Consider the following 21,036-nt stretch of genomic DNA (forward strand, 5'->3'; position numbering starts at 1 on the left):
AAAAACGAAATTTTTGGACGTGAAAATTGGGTCGTTACACATACCAAGAACACAAAAAACCACCCAAAGGCTCTTAAATTCACTCACAAGCTCTATGAATGAAGGTTTAGAGTTTAACAGGGTTTGTTGATTGAGAATGGTGGCCAGGAATGAGGCCATCATATCCTTTATAAAGGGACACACCCAAAATTAGGGTTTTCACTCTAGGCCTAGTACGCCCAGCATACTAGGTGGCTCCACTTAAAAATCACGCACATGAGTACGCTAAGCGTACACACACGTACGCCCAATGTACTTAGCTGCCACCTTTCTAAAATAAGGGACTTATCCTGCCAAAACTTCAAACTTCTAAAGCTTCCTTGATATAACTCCATTTTCAATGAACCTCATATCCACAGAATGGTGACGAGATGCCCTACGCTTCTAGCAACTCGTCGCAACCCCGAGGCTTCCTCATGCCCAGGTTGCAGCCCACGAACCCTAATCACGGACGATTTGAAATAGGATGTTACAAGCCACCACCTCATGGTAGTGGTTATGAGTTTCTTGATTATACTAGTAACAAATTACAATTATACAATGCAATATCTCAAAATAAACCCACACACACTAAGATAAACACACCCACACAGCCACCCTTGTGGTGGCCGGCGGTGGTAGAGGGTGGTAGCCACTACCTCACGGTAGTGGTGGTGGTTTTCCTCATGAAATCGGGCCAAGAAACACCACACACAATACACTCTTTCTGATTGCAACATGAATCCAGCCACCCACCTAGTGGCGTACGGCGGCGACGATGACACGAAACGGCGGGCAGCAGCGGCGGCTAACGGCAGCAGCCACCATGGCAGCCATGGTGGTTTTCCTTGCGTTTTTCTGTTCAGCAACAACACACATACACATGCCTGGAACACAACAACACTGGGTTGTGCACTCAATCAACAAAACTTGTGGCGACATATGGTGGTTAGAGATGACAGCCAACAACTAACGGGTGTGGTGGCAGATTATCTTGATTCCCTGCCCAAAATAACACACATACTTCACTATTAGCTCCGAAAGCAGCCCTTAAAGGCGAACACACATGCATTCAGCTACCTATAAGGTGGCAGGACATCGTCGGAATGCCACAGAAATGGCGAGTGGCGACCAAAACAGCGATTACGGCCCCATACAACTAAACAGAATGAAAGAGATGAAATATAGCCTGACTGTGAGCATTCCAATCGGGCACGACTCGTGTTCGCCGGTCACAACTTCGTCTTCGTTCTTAGTGGGGTTTCACCAACCATTTACAACTTCACCGATGGTAGTAAGGGAAGTGACGGTTAAAGAAAGAGAAGAACAAGAATGGGGGAAGTTCGGTGCTCTTTTGGCGGCCGCTAGCTGATCGGAAAAACAGGTTACATAGATGGTGGAACTGGCAGTTGAGAATGAGGGTGGCGGCCGGTGGTGGGAGACATAAGGTGGCGGCTGATATGGTTCCCAAGGTTAGGGTTATGGAACAGTTAAATACCCGGCACTTTTTAAACTTTATTCCATAATGGCTGAAATGGTCCCTCTTCATAAACAGCTTTTCAAACCATGTCTATAATTTACAATTTATACCCTGCCTTCTGAAATCCCTTTCAAATCAAGTCTAATATTTTACCAAACGGCCCCTCCCTCTACAAATTATTTTCAAATGAAGTTCTTATGTTACCAAATACCCCCTGTCTTCTAAGAATCTTTACAAAACGAATCTCGAATTTACACTTTAACCCCCAAATAATCAAAATTATAACATTTGGCTCCTGAAAACCAACACTCCACTAAATATTATGGACTTTAGGGCTACTATTCATATTAATTTTATCTATTTTATTTATTTAATAACCGAGTGTTACAGGAGATTTCATATACATTCAAGTTATATGAATTTCTTGAACCACATAAATATTTGGGGTTTGAAATGCTCATGCTGAACTAGAAAGTTAGGAAAAAGTAAATAGTATGTTTGAGACGGATTATGATGATGGATGTGCGAGTAAACCAATAATCAAGTTGTTGATCAAAAATTAAACCATACTAATTTGGGAATCAACGATCACAATCATGAGAAATGATATGTCATTGTTGGTGTATGTTGAGAGTTTTATGAACATTGATTAGGTCATAAAGGTTCTTTATCTACCAACTATGTATTTGTTAAATAATAATTTCATTGGATTAAATTTAAATGTAATAAATAGCGACCTTCTTTAATAAAAGTGCCTATTATAGCAATGTTCTTGTTAGTGTTGATCATAATAACAACCTATTATCGAGATCTTTTTAATTGTGTAATTTATTTAAAATAATATACGATTTTTTTATAACTACACAACCAAGGTTCCACTGAACAACACAATTTTCTGTTTGGACTATAAAAAGAGACGACTATGTTGAAGATTAGATTTGAACTAGATAAATTTTATCAATTCTATGAATATTCTTTAATGAAGATTAAGTGGAGGAATTACAAATGCTTTCAGTCAAAATAAGATAGAAAAGAGATGGTCGGTAATTGAGAAGAAACCATTCTCGATCGGTCATATTTTAAATTTTAATAAAAAAAATTCTTATGTGCCTTTCAGTTTATAAAACTTAGTTTTTTTTTTTATTTTACCATATAATTTATTTCATTTCATTGTTTGCCTAAATTTTGTATAAGGTGAAATATAATGATGAACAATGGAGATGAGAAAAGGTGCCCGTTTTGTTGATTGACCTGATCATGGATCCCTGTAAATGTTGTTACCAGGTTTGGATTTTCACTTATGTGACATATTCCTTGCTTCTTAACTTCATTTATATGTTTCATTAGTTGTTTTATTCCTCTTGGAGTATAGGAGTGTGCTTGGTGCTCTCTTTCCGATGAAGCGAATAAATCTAGATTTTCTAAATAACTTATGCCATCTTCAAGCATGGAAACCATAATATGTCTACAAAGTCAACTTTGGCTTGGTTGTACATCAATCTCCAGCAAGAATTGTGGACAAAAGTGACACATCTTTGCAAGAATTACAATTTAACCATACATAGAAACATAAATAAAGTTTAGTGATTTATTTGTGGTCTCTTATAACATGACAATAGTAAGTTGTAATACCTTATTTGTGCTTAAGAAGTTATAACATCTAATTATGGTCATGGACCTTGTCATCAAAAGAAAAATAGAAATATGGGTTACTGTTTGTCGTTTTTTGCAATGAGTTTTTTTTTTTTTCCGCTGATAAAGATAAGGGTTATGTCGACAAGCATTTCTCTTATATATTCATGTTCAATATGCATAAATCATGTGTTTAAGTGTAGGTGATAACCTATTTGAATGGTATATCATATATGTTCATGTTTAGGTTCAATTGTTACCTTTTTTCCCAGTAATGTATTATTTCTTTGCAATCGTTTCATTTTAGGGGTAAAAGATGCAATATGAAATATTTTACCCGTTAACTGGTTACTTGGTTGTAAAAATTGTGTAAATTGCATAAATTGATAAAAAAAAAAAAAAAAAAAAAAAAAAAAAAAAAAAAAAAAAGTGAAACATTGTTTCATGAATGAATCCCCTTTTCTAATTGTTTTTCTTTTCGACTTTTGCGGATAACGACCATTTACTACTTACAATTCCAGGTATGTTGCAAACATTGGTTAACGTGAAAACATGAGCGACTTATTGTCTATGCTAATTAAACTTTTAGGTTTGCAAATTTAGGTAGATTTCATGGATGATGCTATTTAATATTCATTTTCTGAGTGTTGCCACTCTCTTGTGACTGAACATGCTGGAAAGAACTCCAATAAAAGTTCCAACCATTGCGCTAATTTTTTCTCCTTTTTAATGATTTCACACAAATTTTACCTTAGTATGCTGATCTGTTAATTTATTGCAATGGTACAGGAGAAATTCTAATCGTAAGGGTGCAAACATCAATAGGAATGAGAAAGAAATTCTGATTAAATACTAGAAATAACAATGTACTTTCAGTTATTTGTGTGTTATAGTATCATAGTCTTATTTCTTTCTGTCAAGGCACGTACTTTCAATTTTTCCTTATTAAGCCATTCTATTATGAGAACTCATTCCTTATTAAGCATTGTATTTCCAGTCTTAACTCTACCTGATCATAGCATTGTACTTTCAACTTTTCCATACACTTTGGTCATATTTAAACTTCGATTTAACTGTACCTTGGGTCATGCTTAGTACGGACCTCAAAACGTACCTAGTATATATATATATATATATATATATATATATATATATATATATATATATATATATATATATATATATATATATAAGTAGTTTTTTTGTCATGTGTCACCATGTTAGACATTGTAATAAATATCATGACACTTATTAATCTATTAATTCTCCATTTCAAATTTCAATTTTCAAAATTTAAATTTAAATACATTAAATTAATAATATTAGAATAAAAATAAAATAAAATTTATACAAATTATAATAAAACAAAATTTATACAAATTATAAGATTATATATTTTATGTATTTATTTGAATCAATGATTATAATTTTATATATAACTAAAAAAAAAATTTTTTAATTAATAAGTTATTTAAAATTATTAATTAATAGTTTTGAGTTTTTACTTAGAAAGTTTAATTAATTTTCTAACCGTGGTTCCCACAGGTTATAAACTAGTATATATATATATATATATATATATATATATATATATATATATATATATATATATATATATATATATATATATATATATATATATATGAAACCATCTTATCTTAAAAGCTCTTCATTTGAAATGAGAAGGCTATAAAAATGACATATAAGCACCTTCCACGTTATCATCTAAATATCATTAAAAAGGCCTCCATATTAGTCGTGGACTTTTTTTTTAATATGAAGAGATTCCATTCTTGGGTTGCATATGTGATTCATGGAGCCCATTTTTTCCTGCAAACTAACTTAATATATATATATATATATATATATATATATATATATATATATATATATATATATATATATATATATATATATATATATATATATATATATATATATATATATATATATATATATATATATATATATGAAACTGTCTTATCTTAAAAGCTCTTCATTTGAAATGATAAGGCTTATAAAAATAAGGTATAAGTACCTTCCACGGTATCAACTAAATATCGTTAAAAAGGCCTCCACATTAGTCATGGGCTTTTTAATATGAAGAGATTCCATTCTTGGGTTGCATATGTGATTCATGCAGCCTATTTTTTTCTATTTTTTGAACCGGCAAACTAACTTACTCCTACATATTACCTATATATCCTACTCAAACTTGAACCCATGACCTCTCAATTGAGAGTGTCACTTCTTGTCGCTAGGCCAAAGGCCATTTGGTCAATTTTTCCAATTAGTTGATGTCGCCTCCTCCTTGACTAGCGGTAGACCTAAGTCACTTGATGTCGCCTCCTCCTTCAGCACAATCAGTTCACTCCAACATATTTCGTGCAATCTACTTCACCACCACCAAGTTCCCTAATGGTTTTTGAGGGTCATGGTTTTCGAGGGTGTTTAAGATTTCATTTAAAAACAATTTATAGATTTATTGACCTTTTAAAAAATCAATAAATCAAAAAATGTTTGTCAATATGAAAAAGACTTTTAAAACAATTTCTTAACTCTACAAAAAGGAGATTTCAAAAAAGGTACTTGAAAATGTTAAAAATATTTTTAAAACAACTACTTTTTTCAATTAAGAATTGCAATCATAATTTTTTTTTGCAAAATCCCTTACAAAATAAACATGTCAAATTATCAGAGTAACAACATATATAAGTGCGGAAAATAGTAGAGAGTGAATGTTGCTCCATCAAACCGAGCTCTTCCCTTTAGTATCGGAAGTACCTGAAACCACAACACAAATTGTAAGCAAAAACTTAATGAGTTTCCCCATAATACAACATAACATACAAACAATTGCCATGGGCTAACCGCATAGTCTTTTTCCCCTAAAATGTCATGGGCAACCCCCATGGTCTGTTATCCAAGTGTCATGAGCTACCCCTATGGTCTTACATACAAGTGTCACAGGCTACCCCCGAGGTCTTGCAGACAAGCAACCATATAGACAATTATCATTCCACATGATAAGTAATGGGTTAACATTGGTACCATTGACCCATGGATATAGTGAGAAGACTCGCCTCGGTCTACTGGTAAATACTAACTGCTTGGCTACTGAACCAACAAACTTACACTGAATATACACAAATTAACCTAATCAGAATTAGGTCACAGACTCAGAACATTGGCCAAAACCCTAAGTGCAACACCTAAAATATGTCTCATTCGCCTTTCCCATAATGAGCTTAACCATATTCAGCCTCTCCACAATAAAGGGCTCCATGGCCCAAAAGGCCCAAACCACGAAATGCAAGGCCCACAAACAGAAAATTGGGCCCATTTATCCTAAGCAAGCCAAGGACAAAAACTAGTTAAGGCCCAAAACTCACAAAAGTCCAATAATTGACCAACGGCCCACTAGGCATATGCGCTGTGTAACATCAGTATGATTTGCATACTCAATCCTCCAAAATTATGTGCGACGTATGTCTTAGTACGCCCACGTACTAAGTTGTTAAGCACTTTCAACTACTAAATGCTTAATCTATGCTGTCACACCCCAAAACCATGAACGGCGGAAACGTTCTGGGGCGGAGGACGTTATGTACAGTATCACAACAATGAATAACAGTAAACAAGCAACAACATCATCCATTGCATTAATAATATAATTTGATACATGTGTGTTATGTCAAGTTATATAGACACCAAAATATACATATCAAAATAAAAGATGAGTCCTGAACGAACTCCATCTTCTCAAAAGCCTAGCACCTGTACCTGTCTATTGGTGACCTGAGAATACAAGTTATTTTGAAAGCGAGTATCAGCTTAAAGCCGGTGAGATCGTAAGTATATTAATGTCTGTGTTTGTATGAAAGCATTTGTAAGATGTTTTGTAAGACGTTTTGTACAATGTTTTGTAAAAATGTTTGAACTCTCCTAGAAAACCCTCTGTTACCTACTAATGGTAGCCTTCTACCAAGGCATATAGTGTCTGAGTATATGTCTCTTGTTAGAGTGTGTATTTTCCCAAATCCGACTATCATTAACCAAAAATATAGTTTTTGCATTACTGTGCATCGTGTGAATATTCACGAAGTGAATGTAATGGGAAAATATCGTAGTACTGTAGTATTTGTAATAAGTGACTACTGTTGTACTAACTACCTTAAATACAAAAGGCGTTTAAAGTAATATGTGTTTGACATGTATCCTGCTGCTGACTCTAGTAAAACGACGATGTAAGATGTCGTAAGAAATGACATTTGGCACCCGTAGACTTCCAAGTCCCACTGTAGCGAGCAGCAAGGTGTAGGATAGTCAATCCAGTATAGATCTATATGCAAACTCATACGCTCCCTAATTAAGGAGATTCGGGATACAAATACAGTCATGACAGGAAGTGCCATGACCCGTCTAATGGTTCACATAATTGCATGAATGTACATGTAATGAATGTGCTAACTGTAAAGTGTACTCTTTCTCTGTCTAGCATGTATGTACTGAAATGTTCTGCGTGTGCTAGCTGTAATGTATGTTCTCTCTTTATCTATCATATATAGTAATGTACTGTGTGTACTAGATGTAATGTGTGTTCTCTCTATCTAGCATGTATAGTAATGTATTGTATGTATTACTCGTACTGACTCATGAATGAACTGACTCATTGTATGTTTCGTTGTTCTTAGTAATAGTATTAGTATCCTCCTGTGCTACCGCTATGGTAGCTTACTAGTGATGTAACTAGTACGTATGAACATGGAAGTATACCCTTGCTACTAAAGGGTATTGAATGGACTGGAAAAGCCTTTATGTCTATATATGTATACCTAATATATAACAAATATTTAGATGACCTTCGGACGGATAACCGATGCCCTACAACCACATCCCAACGAGGAAAAGGAGATAAAGCGAGTCGGCCTTCCTAAGCCCTTTAAACATTGCATACATAGGCATGCATTTGATATTAAGTATAAAAGAGTTTAAGTAATAATATTTGATAAGTAAAAGAGTTTGTAAAACAGTTTGAACAGTAAGAAAACCACTGGCTTTGTAGTTATTAATCACATGTGATTGATGTAATAACTATAAGTATTTCACTTGTATTCCCCCCCCCCCCTTAAAAGCATTTAAAAACATTTAAACCATTGATTAGGGGTATGAACTCACCTGTAGTGAGTGGTACGGATGAACTGAAGATGTAGGATTGCTAGGTGTCAAGTGGAATCTTGAACACACTCTAAGATCCTAGTTAATATATAATATCACATATATGTATCCAATTAGACTTTAAACAACTAGTAAATAAAGTCAAGACACTCTAGGACATGTTAAACACCTTATATAAATGTTATAAGTCCCAAGTATTGCATCTAAGTGTTGTAGGGAAAGGCTAGTGTGTTTGGGGTTCAAGGAAAACTCCTTTAGGGAGTTTACGGTTTTGTGGTCACTAGCAAAAGGGTTTACGGTCGTAAACTCACCCACTTGTTGACCATTTGATGTTTGAAGCCTTAAGAGTCCCTAGAAGCTTTTCTACTTGTTGTATGTGACCATGGAAGGTACTAGGGCACCATTTCACTCCTAATTGGAGTTTACGGTCGCTAAACCATTTTCCTTTGGGTTTACTACGGTAAACCCATAAGGTTTATGGTATTTGGGGCTTTTCAAGTCCTTAGCTCATCTAGGTAATAGTCTAGGTTAGATTCTAAGCATAAGGAATAAATATGGGACATTTATACACTCTTTGGGGTGTTTACGGTTTTGGGAGATCCCCAAACCGTAAACACATATAAATGAGTGATTTTTGTGCTTTTTGTGTGATAAACTCATCAAGGAATGATCTAGACAAGTCCCTAAGGCATGGTGAAGCATCTAGGCACCCTTTGGCACCATTACTTGGTGTTTACGGTTTAAGAACTTCTTGAACCGTGAACACCTTGTTCTTGGTGTTCTAGGGACTTTTCCTTGATATTAATTTGTATAGCAAGCTTTAAAAGACTCTAGGATAGAAGTACTTACTTTGTGGAAGCTTGAAATTAGCTAAAAGTCCGAGAACACTAGTGTGTGTTCTTGGTGAAAAGGAAGAATCAACCTTTTTGGAATGATTTCACGGTTAGAAGTGTTTTTAAACACTAGATCTAAGCATATAATCACTTAAGGAAGATAGAAACACTTACTAGATTGAAGATCTTGAAAATCTTTTTGGATGATACTTGAGAGAGAATGGTTTTGGATCTTGAGAAGTTTTGGAAAAAGTGGAAAAATGACTAGATCTTCTATATATACTCTCAGATTTAGGGTTTTTGTCAGAAAATATTTTATTCAAGCAGTAAACTCTAATTTCTTAGAGCTTTGGAATAACTGTTTTGCACAATAACCCTAGTGCATCCTCTCTCCTGTTATCACTAAAGTGTGAAATCCTGAAATAATCAAACTTACTCTAAAAAGTCTGAAAATTAACAGACTTCTATTGACTTGATATGTTTGTACAGAATTAAAATTTCGGGTTGTCACATCATCCCCTCCTTAGAAGGAATTTCGTCCTGAAATTAGAATTTAAGTAAATAAGTAGTTACAAATAACTAAGTAAAAAGACGAGGATATTTCAGTTTCATCTGATCCTCATGCTCCCAAGTGAATTCCGGTCCTCACTTGGGCTTCCAGCGAACCTTCACTATCAGGATACGACTTTGTTTCGTCTGCTTGACCTCTCGGTCCATGATCTCTACTGGTTCCTCCACAAAGTTGAGGCTCTCGTTGATCTCGATCTCGTCGAGTGGGATAACAAGAGTCTCGTCGGACAGACACTTTTTCAAGTTCGATATGTGGAAGGTAGAATGTATGTTACTGAGTTCGCGCGGTAAGTTAAGTTTGTAAGCTACAGGGCCGATTCTTGCGAGAATCTCGAAAGGCCCAATGTACCTGGGATTTAGCTTTCCATGCTTTCCGAAGTGTATTAAGCCCTTCCAGGGTGAGACTTTCAATAGAACACGGTCACCCACCTAGAATTCCAACGGTTTCCTACGTTTATCAGCGTAGCTTTTCTGTCGGTCTCTGGAGGCTTTTAATCGTTCATGGATCTGAACGATCTTCTCCGTTGTTTCCCGTATGATTTCTGGGCCTATGAGAGTGCTTTCAGGAACTCGTCCTTTAGCTAACTGGGTATCACCCACCTCATCCCAGCACAGAGGGGATCTGCACTTTCGGCCATAGAGGGCCTCGAATGGAGCAGCCTTTATGCTCGTGTGATAACTGTTGTTGTAGAAAAATTTGAAAAGGGGTAAATGAGTATCCCATGCTTTCCCGAAGTCGATCACACAGGCTCGCAACATATCTTCCAAGATTTTGATAGTTCTCTCACTTTGCCCGTCGGTCTGTGGATGGTAGGCTGTACTCATGTCCAGCCTAGTTCCTAGGGAACTTTGTAACGACTGCCAGAACCTCGAAGTGAATCTACTGTCTCTGTTCGAGATAATGGATAAAGGAACACCGTGTAGTCTTACAATCTCCCTAATGTAAGTTCTTGTAAGTTTCTCCATCTTGTCTGTTTCTTTGATCGGCAGGAAGTGTGCAGACTTGGTCTGTCTATCAACGATGACCCATATGGTATCAAGTCCACCCGTTGTCTTGGGCAACTTGGTTATGAAATCCATAGTTATCCGCTCCCACTTCCATTCCGGTATCTCAGGCTGTTGTAGTAGACCGGAGGGTTTTTGGTATTCGACCTTGACCTTTGCGCAAGTAAGGCATTTACTCACGAAGGTAGCAATCTCTGCTTTCATGTTAGGCCACCAGTATAGCTTTTTGAGGTCCAGATATATCTTATATGATCCCGGGTGCATGGAATAACGAGTGTTGTGCGCCTCATTCATGACCAAGTCTCTGAAACCACCTAGTTTCGGGGTCCAGATCCGGTCCATGAAATAATACGCTCCGTCGCCCTTAACCTCTAAGTTCTTATCCATCCCTCTTAGGGATTCACCCGCCAAATTTTCAGGCTTTAAAGTGTCGAGCTGAGCTGCCTTAATTTGTGTGGACAAGTGTGAATGGATAGCCATAGTCAATGATTTGACTCTACGACCAGAATATTCCTTCCGACTCAGGGCGTCAGCTACTACGTTGGCTTTACATGGATGATAACGAATTTCACATTCGTAATCACTGAGTTGTTCGACCCACCGTCATTGTCTCATGTTGAGCTCCTTCTGGTCAAATATGTGTTGTAAGCTTTTGTGGTCTGTAAAGATAGTGCTTTTTGTTCCGTACAAGTAATGTCTCCAGATCTTCAGAGCAAACACAACTGCTCCTAGTTCAAGATTGTGGGTCGTGTAGTTGACCTCATGTGTCTTTAGCTATCTCGAGGCATAGACGATGACCTTACCTCGCTGCATCAGAACACATCTGAGTCCTTGATTCGACGCATCGCAATAGACGACGAAGTCTTCTATTCCTTCGGGAAGGGATAGTATTGGTGCGGTGCACAAGGCTCGTTTGAGCGTTTGAAATGCTCTTTCCTCTTTCTCTTCCCAGTCAAAGGCAATGCCCTTCTGGGTCAGTGTTGTAAGAGCTTTCGCTATGCGGGAGAAGTTCTAAATCAACCTACGATAGTAGCCAGCGAGGCCTAGAAATTGACGAATTTCAATAGGCGTCTTTGGTGCTGACCAGTTCTCAATGGCCTTGATTTTGGAAGGGTCCACGTGTATACCCTCTTCGCTAACCACGTGCCCTAAGAATTCGACTTGTCGAATCCAAAATTCGCATTTCGAGAACTTCGCGTAGAGCTTATCCGAACGTAATGTTTCGAGGACCTATCGCAGATGTTGACTATGCTCCTCCTTACTACGAGAGTAGATAAGTATGTCGTCGATGAAGACGATGACGAACTGATCCAAGTAAGGACGACACACCCTATTCATTAAGTCCATGAATACTGCGGGCGCGTTTGTCAATCCGAACGGCATCACTACGAATTTGTAGTGCCCATAACGATTTCGGAAGGCTATCTTTGGAACATCCTCCCCTAGCACTCGTAGTTGGTGATATCCGTATCTCAAGTCGATTTTTGAGAAGAAGTTCGCCCCTTGAAGTTGGTCGAATAAATCGTCAATACGAGGCAACGGATAACGATTTTTGACCGTTAGCTTGTTGAGCTCCCTGTAGTCGATGCACATACGAAACGATCCGTCTTTCTTCTTGACGAAGAAGAGTGGAGCTCCCCAGGGTGAGAAGCTTGGTCTTATAAAGCCCTTGCTGAGCAGTTCGTTAAGTTGACCGGACAGTTCTTGCATCTCTGTAGGTGCTAGACGATAGGGCGATTTGGCTACTGGGGTAGCCCCTGAACTAAGTCGATTCGGAACTCGACTTGATGTTACGGAGGTAATCCTGGGAGTTCTTCTGGAAAGATGTCGGGAAAGTCGCGTACTACTATAATGTTCTGAATGTCCTTTGTTTCTTGGCTCAGATCGACCACATGAGCAAGGAATGCACGACATTCCTTTCGCAAGAATTTCTGAGCTTGGATGCACGAGATGATACGAAGGTTCGTGTCGGGTTTGTCGCCATAAACTACTAAGATTTCGCCAGACAGCAGATTAAGGCGAACAGCCTTTTTGTAACACATGATATCGGCACGATGAAGAGTCAACCAATCCATGCTGATAATGACGTCGAAACTTTTAATTGAGACCGGCATGAGATCGATAGAAAATGAATGGTTATCTAAAGTTAGGGTACACCCTATGAATATACTGCTAGAGCTCTCTGTCTTTCCATTGGCCATTTCTACAGTGAACGGTTCATTAAGTGCTTGTGATTTTTGCTTAAGTAAATGAGCAAATTTTTGGTTCACGAAACTCCTCTTCGCTCCACTATCACATAGAATGCATGCATAAGAGTTATCGAGGAGGAACGTACCAGTGACCACTGTGGGATCAACTACCGCTTCTTCATGGCCTATGGCCAGAACTCTTGCCACTCCAATGGCAAACCTTACCTTCGGGCAGTTTCTTTTGAAGTGGCCTACCTCACCACATCCATAGCAAGTTTTGCCCACTCCAGCACCGAGGACTTGGTTGATTGGCTTTGCTGGAGCTTTGCAAAAACGGGCAGTGTGCCCCTTCCTGTTGCAGTTCATACACTGCATTTCCCGGCAGGCACCGACGTGATGGAAGTTGCATTTGTTGCACTTGGGCAAACTTCCAGCATACTGCTTTACCGGAGCAACAGCGGCAGGTGCTATCGCTGCATGTACTGCCACGACCTGCTGCTTTTTGGTAGCCTTAGCCTTCTTCTTGTCATCCCAAAACTTCCGCTTGGAGTCAGCATTTCTTGCAGGTTCTGAGATGGCCAGGGTAGTTGTTGCGGCCGGGGTACGAACCCCATGGTCTATGAGCCGCTGTGCCAATCACTTGGCACTATCAAACGTAGTGGGGTGTGATGCCAAAACATTTCCCTGGTATGGTGGCACCAGCCCCCATATGTATCTCTCAATCTTCTTTCCCTCAGAAGGAATCATGTTGGGACAGAGGGCCACCAGTTCACAGAACTTGGCGGTGTATGCGACTACGTTGGAGCACTTCATGGTTAGGCTCCATAGCTCTTCCTCCAGCTTTTGGATCTCGCCCCTCGGCAGTACTCCTCAATCATGAGGTCTTTCAAAGTTTCCTAGCCCTTCGCATTTGCCACTATTAGATATAGTGACTTAACATGGCCATTCCACCATGTTAGGGCTTTAGTTTCGAAGGTGCAATAAGCGAACTTCACCTTGCTCTCCTCGGAACAAGAGCAAATTTCGAAAACCGATTCGGTTTTCTCGAATCATTGCGAGAGGGAAATGACTCCGCCAGTCCCCTTGAAGGACAATGGCTTGCAGTTCGTGAAGTCCTTATAGGAGCACTCTCTTGAGCGCACAGGAGCTTCAACCTGAACAGACTGAACATGGGTTCCTCCTCCAGTGGAACCAGATGAATGATACTGAGCCATGGCTGCAGCCACAGCTGCAGCTACAACAACATTTAAGGCTGTTGTGTCGAACTGAGGAGTAGGTGGTTAAGGAGGTGGAGGAGGTGGTGTTTCGTTATTGAGGTTTCTCCTTGGATTTCTGCGAGGCGGCATCTTTGATCTATAAGTTTATGAAGATGAAAACATTGATGAGAAATTAATGGAACAATTGATGAGAATGACTCATGGACTAACTCTCCATAGCCCAACGATACGATTAAATGGAAATGTAGTACTAATAGATGATCACATTTGGATAATAATTCCCATAATATTAGGTACCTGTCAATATTACTGGAATTACAGATGTAACAAGTTCGGGAAAAACGGCCAACAGAAATAGGCCTTACATCAACCAAAATGGGAAAATTTTGACAGAATTCCAACCTAACTAAGAACTAACAGGCCTACGATTTACAAAGATAAGGAATTAGACCAGAGTTTTACATAACTAGGTTATATCCAAAAGAGAGAAGTTGATGAGAATCTATCAGTGACGAGAACTACCAGAGTGAGTTCTTGATCCCGACATAAGACGTTCTATGTCCCTCATGTGCCTGTCAGCTCTTGCTTGCTGAGCTCGAATTTCTCTGACTTCAGCTCGCGTTTCAGTGAGTTCCCTCTGAGAGCTGCATTGTGAACCAGAGCCCTTTCATGAGCAGACTCTAGTTGGTGAATGCGGACAGTGTTAACACTAGTTTTGGCGTCAATCTCCAAGGCTCGATTAATAGATGATTGACCCAGTATCGTGTTCCGAGAAATCCTACGAACCATGATTGGTAGGACTCTGTCAGCAGAACCTCCATTAGTGAGGTTGTAGAAACTTTTGTTTCCATTGTAGGGAATGGGTTGACCCTGTTCATGGCTCCAGGTATTCAAGTTTGTTGCCCACAGAGGTGTGGGTCCTTGAAATGCGGGTCGGGGGTTGTTATTCGGAGCTTGACCTACTTGAGGTAGGTTGTTGACTTTGGGCTCGGAGTCAGATCCATCCGAGAAGCCTTCAGCTTGATGATCATCTATAGGGATTTGATGCTCATCATCGGACTCTGCTTCAAGCCATCCAGCATTGCCGTTGGGTGGAAAGTACGGGTCGTCATGATGATGAAATCCAGCCATGATATCTATGTGAGAAAAGGGGTAAGGAAATAATTAATAGACGAGCTAACTAGATAATTATAAGGTGATCTTTATCAATTACTCCAATGCTTGACTTGGGCTTACTAATAAAGACCTTTAGTTCCCAGGTAAATAATCATAGTAACACAGAATACTCCTATAGTACTTTAAGTTTAATGTTATGTTCTACTATTCTTATTGTGGTGGTGTTGGTAAGTTTTTTAGACTTGTTGCAACCTCACAACCATCCTTAGGCACATGCTAGTCACTCCTCAGATAATGTAGTTGATCAGGCTACATCTTCCTAGGGTTGACCATATGTCTCTAAGTCTACTTCTATTGCCCAACAATCGTAATACTTTTCTACTGTCTTAGTGACATTGATTTTAGTATGAATGCAGGCACGTATACTTAATTAAATATTTTAAATATTTAAAGTATAAACTCTTAGTCAAAGTATTTTAATCCCAATGTATTTATAGTTAGTATATCTTTTATGGGTTGATATACTCAATTCACTATAAACAATGCTCTGATACCAATCTGTCACACCCCAAAACCATGAATGGCAGAAACGTTCTGGGGCGGAGGACGTCATGTACAGTATCACAACAATGAATAACAGTAAACAAGCAACAACATCATCCATTACATTAATAATATAATTTCATACATGTGTGTTCTGTCAAGTTATATAGAATCCAAAATATACATATCAAAATAAAAGATGAGTCTTGAACGAACTCCATCTTCTCAAAAGCATGGCACCTGTACCTGTCTATTGGTGACCTGAGAATACAAGTTATTTTGAAAGCGAGTATCAGCTTAAAGCTGGTGAGATCATAAGTATATTAATGTTTGTGTTTGTATGAAAGCATTTGTAAGATGTTTTGTACAATGTTTTGTAAAAATGTTTAAACTCTCCTAGAAAACCCTATGTTTCCTACTAATGGTAGCCTTCTACCAAGGCATCTAGTGTCTGAGTATATGTCTCTTGTTAGAGTGTGTATTTTCCCAAATCCGACTATCATTAACCAAAAATATAGTTTTTGCATTACCGTGCATCGTGTGAGTATTCACGAAGTGAATGTAATGGGAAAATATCGTAGTACTGTAGTATTTGTAATAAGTGACTACTGCTGTACTAACTACCTTAAAAACAAAAGGCGTTTAAAGTAATATGTGTTTGACCTGTATCCTGCTGCTGACTCTAGTAAAACGACAATGTAAGACGCCGTAAGAAATGACATTTGGCACCCGTAGACTTGCAAGTCCCACTGTAGCGAGCAGCAAGGTGTAGGATAGTCAATCCAGTATAGATCTATACGCAAACGCATACGCTCCCCAATTAAGGAGATTCGGGATACAAAAACGGTCATGACAGGAAGTGCCATAACCCGTCTAATGGTTCACATAACTGCATGAATGTACATGTAATGAATGTGCTAACTGTAAAGTGTACTCTTTCTCTGTCTAGCCTATATGTACTGAAATGTTCTGCGTGTGCTAGCTGTAATGTATGTTCTCTCTCTATCTAGCATATATAGTAATGTACTGTGTGTACTACCTGTAATGTGTGTTCTCTCTATCTAGCATGTATAGTAATGTATTGTATGTATTACTCGTACTGACTCATGAATGAACTGACTCATTGTATGTTTCGTTGTTCTTAGTAATAGTATTAGTATCCTACTGTGCTACCCCTATGGTAGCTTACTAGTGATGTAACTGGTACGTATGAACATGGAAGTATACCCTTGCTACTAAAGGGTATTGAATGGACTGGAAGAACCTTTATGCCGATATATGTATACCTAATATATAACTAATATTTAGATGACCTTCAGACGGATAACCGATGCCCTACAACCACATCCCAACGAGGAAAAGGAGATAAAGCGAGTCGGACTTCCTAAGCCCTTTAAACATTGCTTATATAACTATACATACATAGGCATGCATTTGATATTAAGTATAAAAGAGTTTAAGTAATAATATTTGATAAGTAAAAGAGTTTGTAAAACAGTTTGAAGCAAAACAGTTGGAAAAACAGTTTGCACAGTAAGAAAACCACTGGCTTTGTAGTTATTAATCACATGTGATTGATGTAATAACTATAAGTATTTCACTTGTATTCCCCCCCCCCCCCATAAAAACATTTAAACCATTGATTAGGGGTATCAACTCAGCTGTAGTGAGTGGTACGGATGAACTAAAGATGTAGGATTGCTAGGAGTCAAGTGGAATCTTGAACACACTCTACGATCCTAGTTAACATATAATATCACTTATATGTATCCAATTAGACTTTAAACAACTAATAAATAAAGTCAAGACACTCTAGGACATGTTAAACACCTTATATAAATGCTATAAGTCCCAACTATTGCATCTAAGTGTTGTAGGGAAAGGCTAGTGTGTTTAGGGTTCAAGGAAAACTCCTTTAGGGAGTTTACAGTTTTGTGATCACTAGCAAAAGGGTTTACGGTCGTAAACCCTTGGGTTTACGGTCGTAAACTCACCCACTTGTTGACCATTTGATGTTTGAAGCCTTAAGAGTCCCTAGAAGCTTTTCTACTTGTTGTATGTGACCATGGAAGGTACTAGGGCACCATTTCACTCCTAATTGGAGTTTACGGTCTCTAAACCATTTTCCTTCGGGTTTACTACGGTAAAACCATAAGGTTTATGGTATTTGGGGCTTTTCAAGTCCTTAGCTCATCTAGGTAATAGTCTAGGTTAGATTCTAAGCATAAGGAATAAATATGGGACATTTATACACTCTTTGGGGTGTTTACGGTTTGGGGAGATCCCCAAACCGTAAACACATATAAATGAGTGATTTTTGTGCTTTTTGTGTGATAAACTCATCAAGGAAGGATCTAGACAAGTCCCTAAGGCATGGTGAAGCATCTAGGCACCCTTTGGCACCATTACTTGGTGTATACGGTTCAAGAACTTCTTGAACCGTGAACACCTTGTTCTTGGTGTTCTAGGGACCTTTTCTTGATATTAAGATGTATATCAAGCTTTAAAAGACTCTAGGATAGAAGTACTTACTTTGTGGAAGCTTGAAATGAGCTAAAAGTCCAAGAACACTAGTGTGTGTTCTTGGTGTTCTTGGTGAAAAGGAAGAATCAACCTTTTTGGAATGATTTCATGGTTTGAAGTGTTTTTAAACACTAGATCTAAGCATATAATCACTTAAGGAAGCTAGAAACACTTACTAGATTGAAGATCTTGAAAATCTTTTTGGATGATACTTGAGAGAGAATGGTTTTGGATCTTGAGAAATTTTGGAAAAAGTGGAAATAATGACTAGATCTTCTATATATACTCTCAGATTTAGGGTTTTTGTCAGAAAATATTTTATTCAAGCAGTAAACTCTAATTTCTTAGAGTTTTGGAATAACTGCAACTGTTCAGCAACTGTTCTGACTTCTATTGACTTGATATGTTTGTACAGAATAAAAATTTCGGGTTGTCACACATGCAGTCACTTCGTCAACTTCCAGATCTCAGTCATTTAAGGGGTCCTAGGGCATAAAGTGTTGGATTAGGTGTCTAAGCCCATAACTATAATTGATATGTACTTGATTTGATAGTAGCATGGTCCTTTTGGGTTGCCTTCACTCATGCAACTTGACAGGATGACTAGCGGAGAGAGATTAGAATTTATTATGTGAAATAATAAATTGGTACTCAAAATGATTTTATTAATATATTATAAGATTAATATATTATTTGGAAATCATATTATTAATTAGTAATTAATCATAAATTAATTTGATATTAATTTTGGGATTAAATTAAGGAACAGATTAATAATTGAAGGGTTGTTTTGCAAATCATTGATAGTTGCAAAATTGGGGTTGATGGACTCCTTAATTAGGAATGGACGAAATCCTATAGGAAGGCCCTATAGATTTCGTTCAATGCCTACTGGTAAGAGGTCCATGGGCTGCTTAATCCTTAAGTAGGAATTTAAGGTTTACTCCAGAAACCCTAGCAGCCCACAGCTATATAAGGAGCCCCACCACATGGGATTTTCGGCCAATGCATAAGATACATAACCCTAAACGAAATTTCCTTGTCTCTCCTTCATCCTATTTCATTGGGTGTTGGTCACTCCATTAGAGGTGCAACACTTGGGGAATTAAGCTTTCAAGAGTCAAGGATCTTCGAGAGTTGTCTTGTTATTACAATATAACAAGTGAGGTAATCCTCTAACCGTCTTATATACATGAATTTCGAAAAATGTATGCTAGTTCTAGGTTTATTGCTTTGGTATTCAATTTGCATGTTCAATAGAGAAAAAACTTAGATCCAAAGCAATTATGGTTGCATGATTACATAGGAATGTAGATATACTCAAAATCCATCAGTGGTATCAGAGCCTAGGATGTTTTTCAAATGAATTGATACAATAGTGAATTGTCCAAATAACAAGAATATCGATTTTTTTCTATCTGGAGTAGGAACTCGACGAGTTCATTGCCCAACTTCACGAGTTGACTCATCTGTTGCCAATTTTTTTGATTTCCAGATCAAGTTTTGATTAGGATAATTGCCTTATTTCGTTTTTATTGCCTAAAATCGAATTTTTTTGAATGGTAATATGACATCCTTGTCAAAATTAAAAGATTTGGTTAAATTTTTTGGATAATGATAAGATTACTTTCCTAGTTTAAATTTAACCTAGTACTTTGAAAAGTTTTAAAATACACCCTTTGGTTTTTTAATTTAAAACTTAATTAAATAGTTTTTAATTTTGAAATCTTAAATTTTAGAACCTTGGTATTTTTGAATAGTTTAAAAATACACCCTCATGAATTTTATTAATAACTTAATTAAGAGATTCATTAAAAGACAATTGATAACTACATATATGATTTAAATTTAATTAAATTATAAGTTTAATTTATTAAAGGATTAAACCACTTAGTATTTTAAAAGGTTTAAAACACATCCTTATACTATTATAAAATTAAAAGTTTAATTTATATATATGTATAAGAAAAGTCAGTCTTACCGTTAGTAGGCCTCATTCACGAAGTTGGTCTATAAAGAGTGTTTAAGGAAGTGGCCTGTAAAATGACTGTCATTAGGTATCCACTCTTACCCACCTCACCTTTGACTAGTGGACGGTCGTTAGCCGAACGGGTAAGATAGGACATTAAACTATCATTAAAAATATAATAAATTATAAAGTAACTAAAGGCTTTTATTAAATTCTCAATCTTAGTTACTTTAGGAAAATGTGAACTTGATGATAACCCATGAAATTGCACATTGCACCTTATTAATTAGTTAGATTATTATTATTTATCTTTCATATCTATATTATTATTATTATTATTATTATTATTATTATTATTATTATTATTATTATTATTATTATTATTATTATTATTGTTATTATTATTATTATTGTTATTATTGTTATTATTATTATTATTGTTATTATTATTATTATTATTATTATTATTATTGTTATTATTGTTATTATTGTTATTATTGTTATTATTGTTATTATTGTTATTATTATTATTATTATTATTATTATTATTATTATTATTATTATTATTATTATTATTATTATTATTATTATTATTATTATTATTATTATTATTATTATTATTATTATTATTATTATTATTATTATTATTATTATTATTATTATTATTATTATTATTATTATTATTATTATTATTATTATTATTATTATTATTATTATTATTATTATTATTATTATTATTATTATTATTATTATTAGTATTATT

The sequence above is a fragment of the Lactuca sativa genome, chromosome 1, assembly GCF_002870075.4.
Source record: "Lactuca sativa cultivar Salinas chromosome 1, Lsat_Salinas_v11, whole genome shotgun sequence".
Classification (NCBI taxonomy): domain Eukaryota; kingdom Viridiplantae; phylum Streptophyta; class Magnoliopsida; order Asterales; family Asteraceae; genus Lactuca; species Lactuca sativa.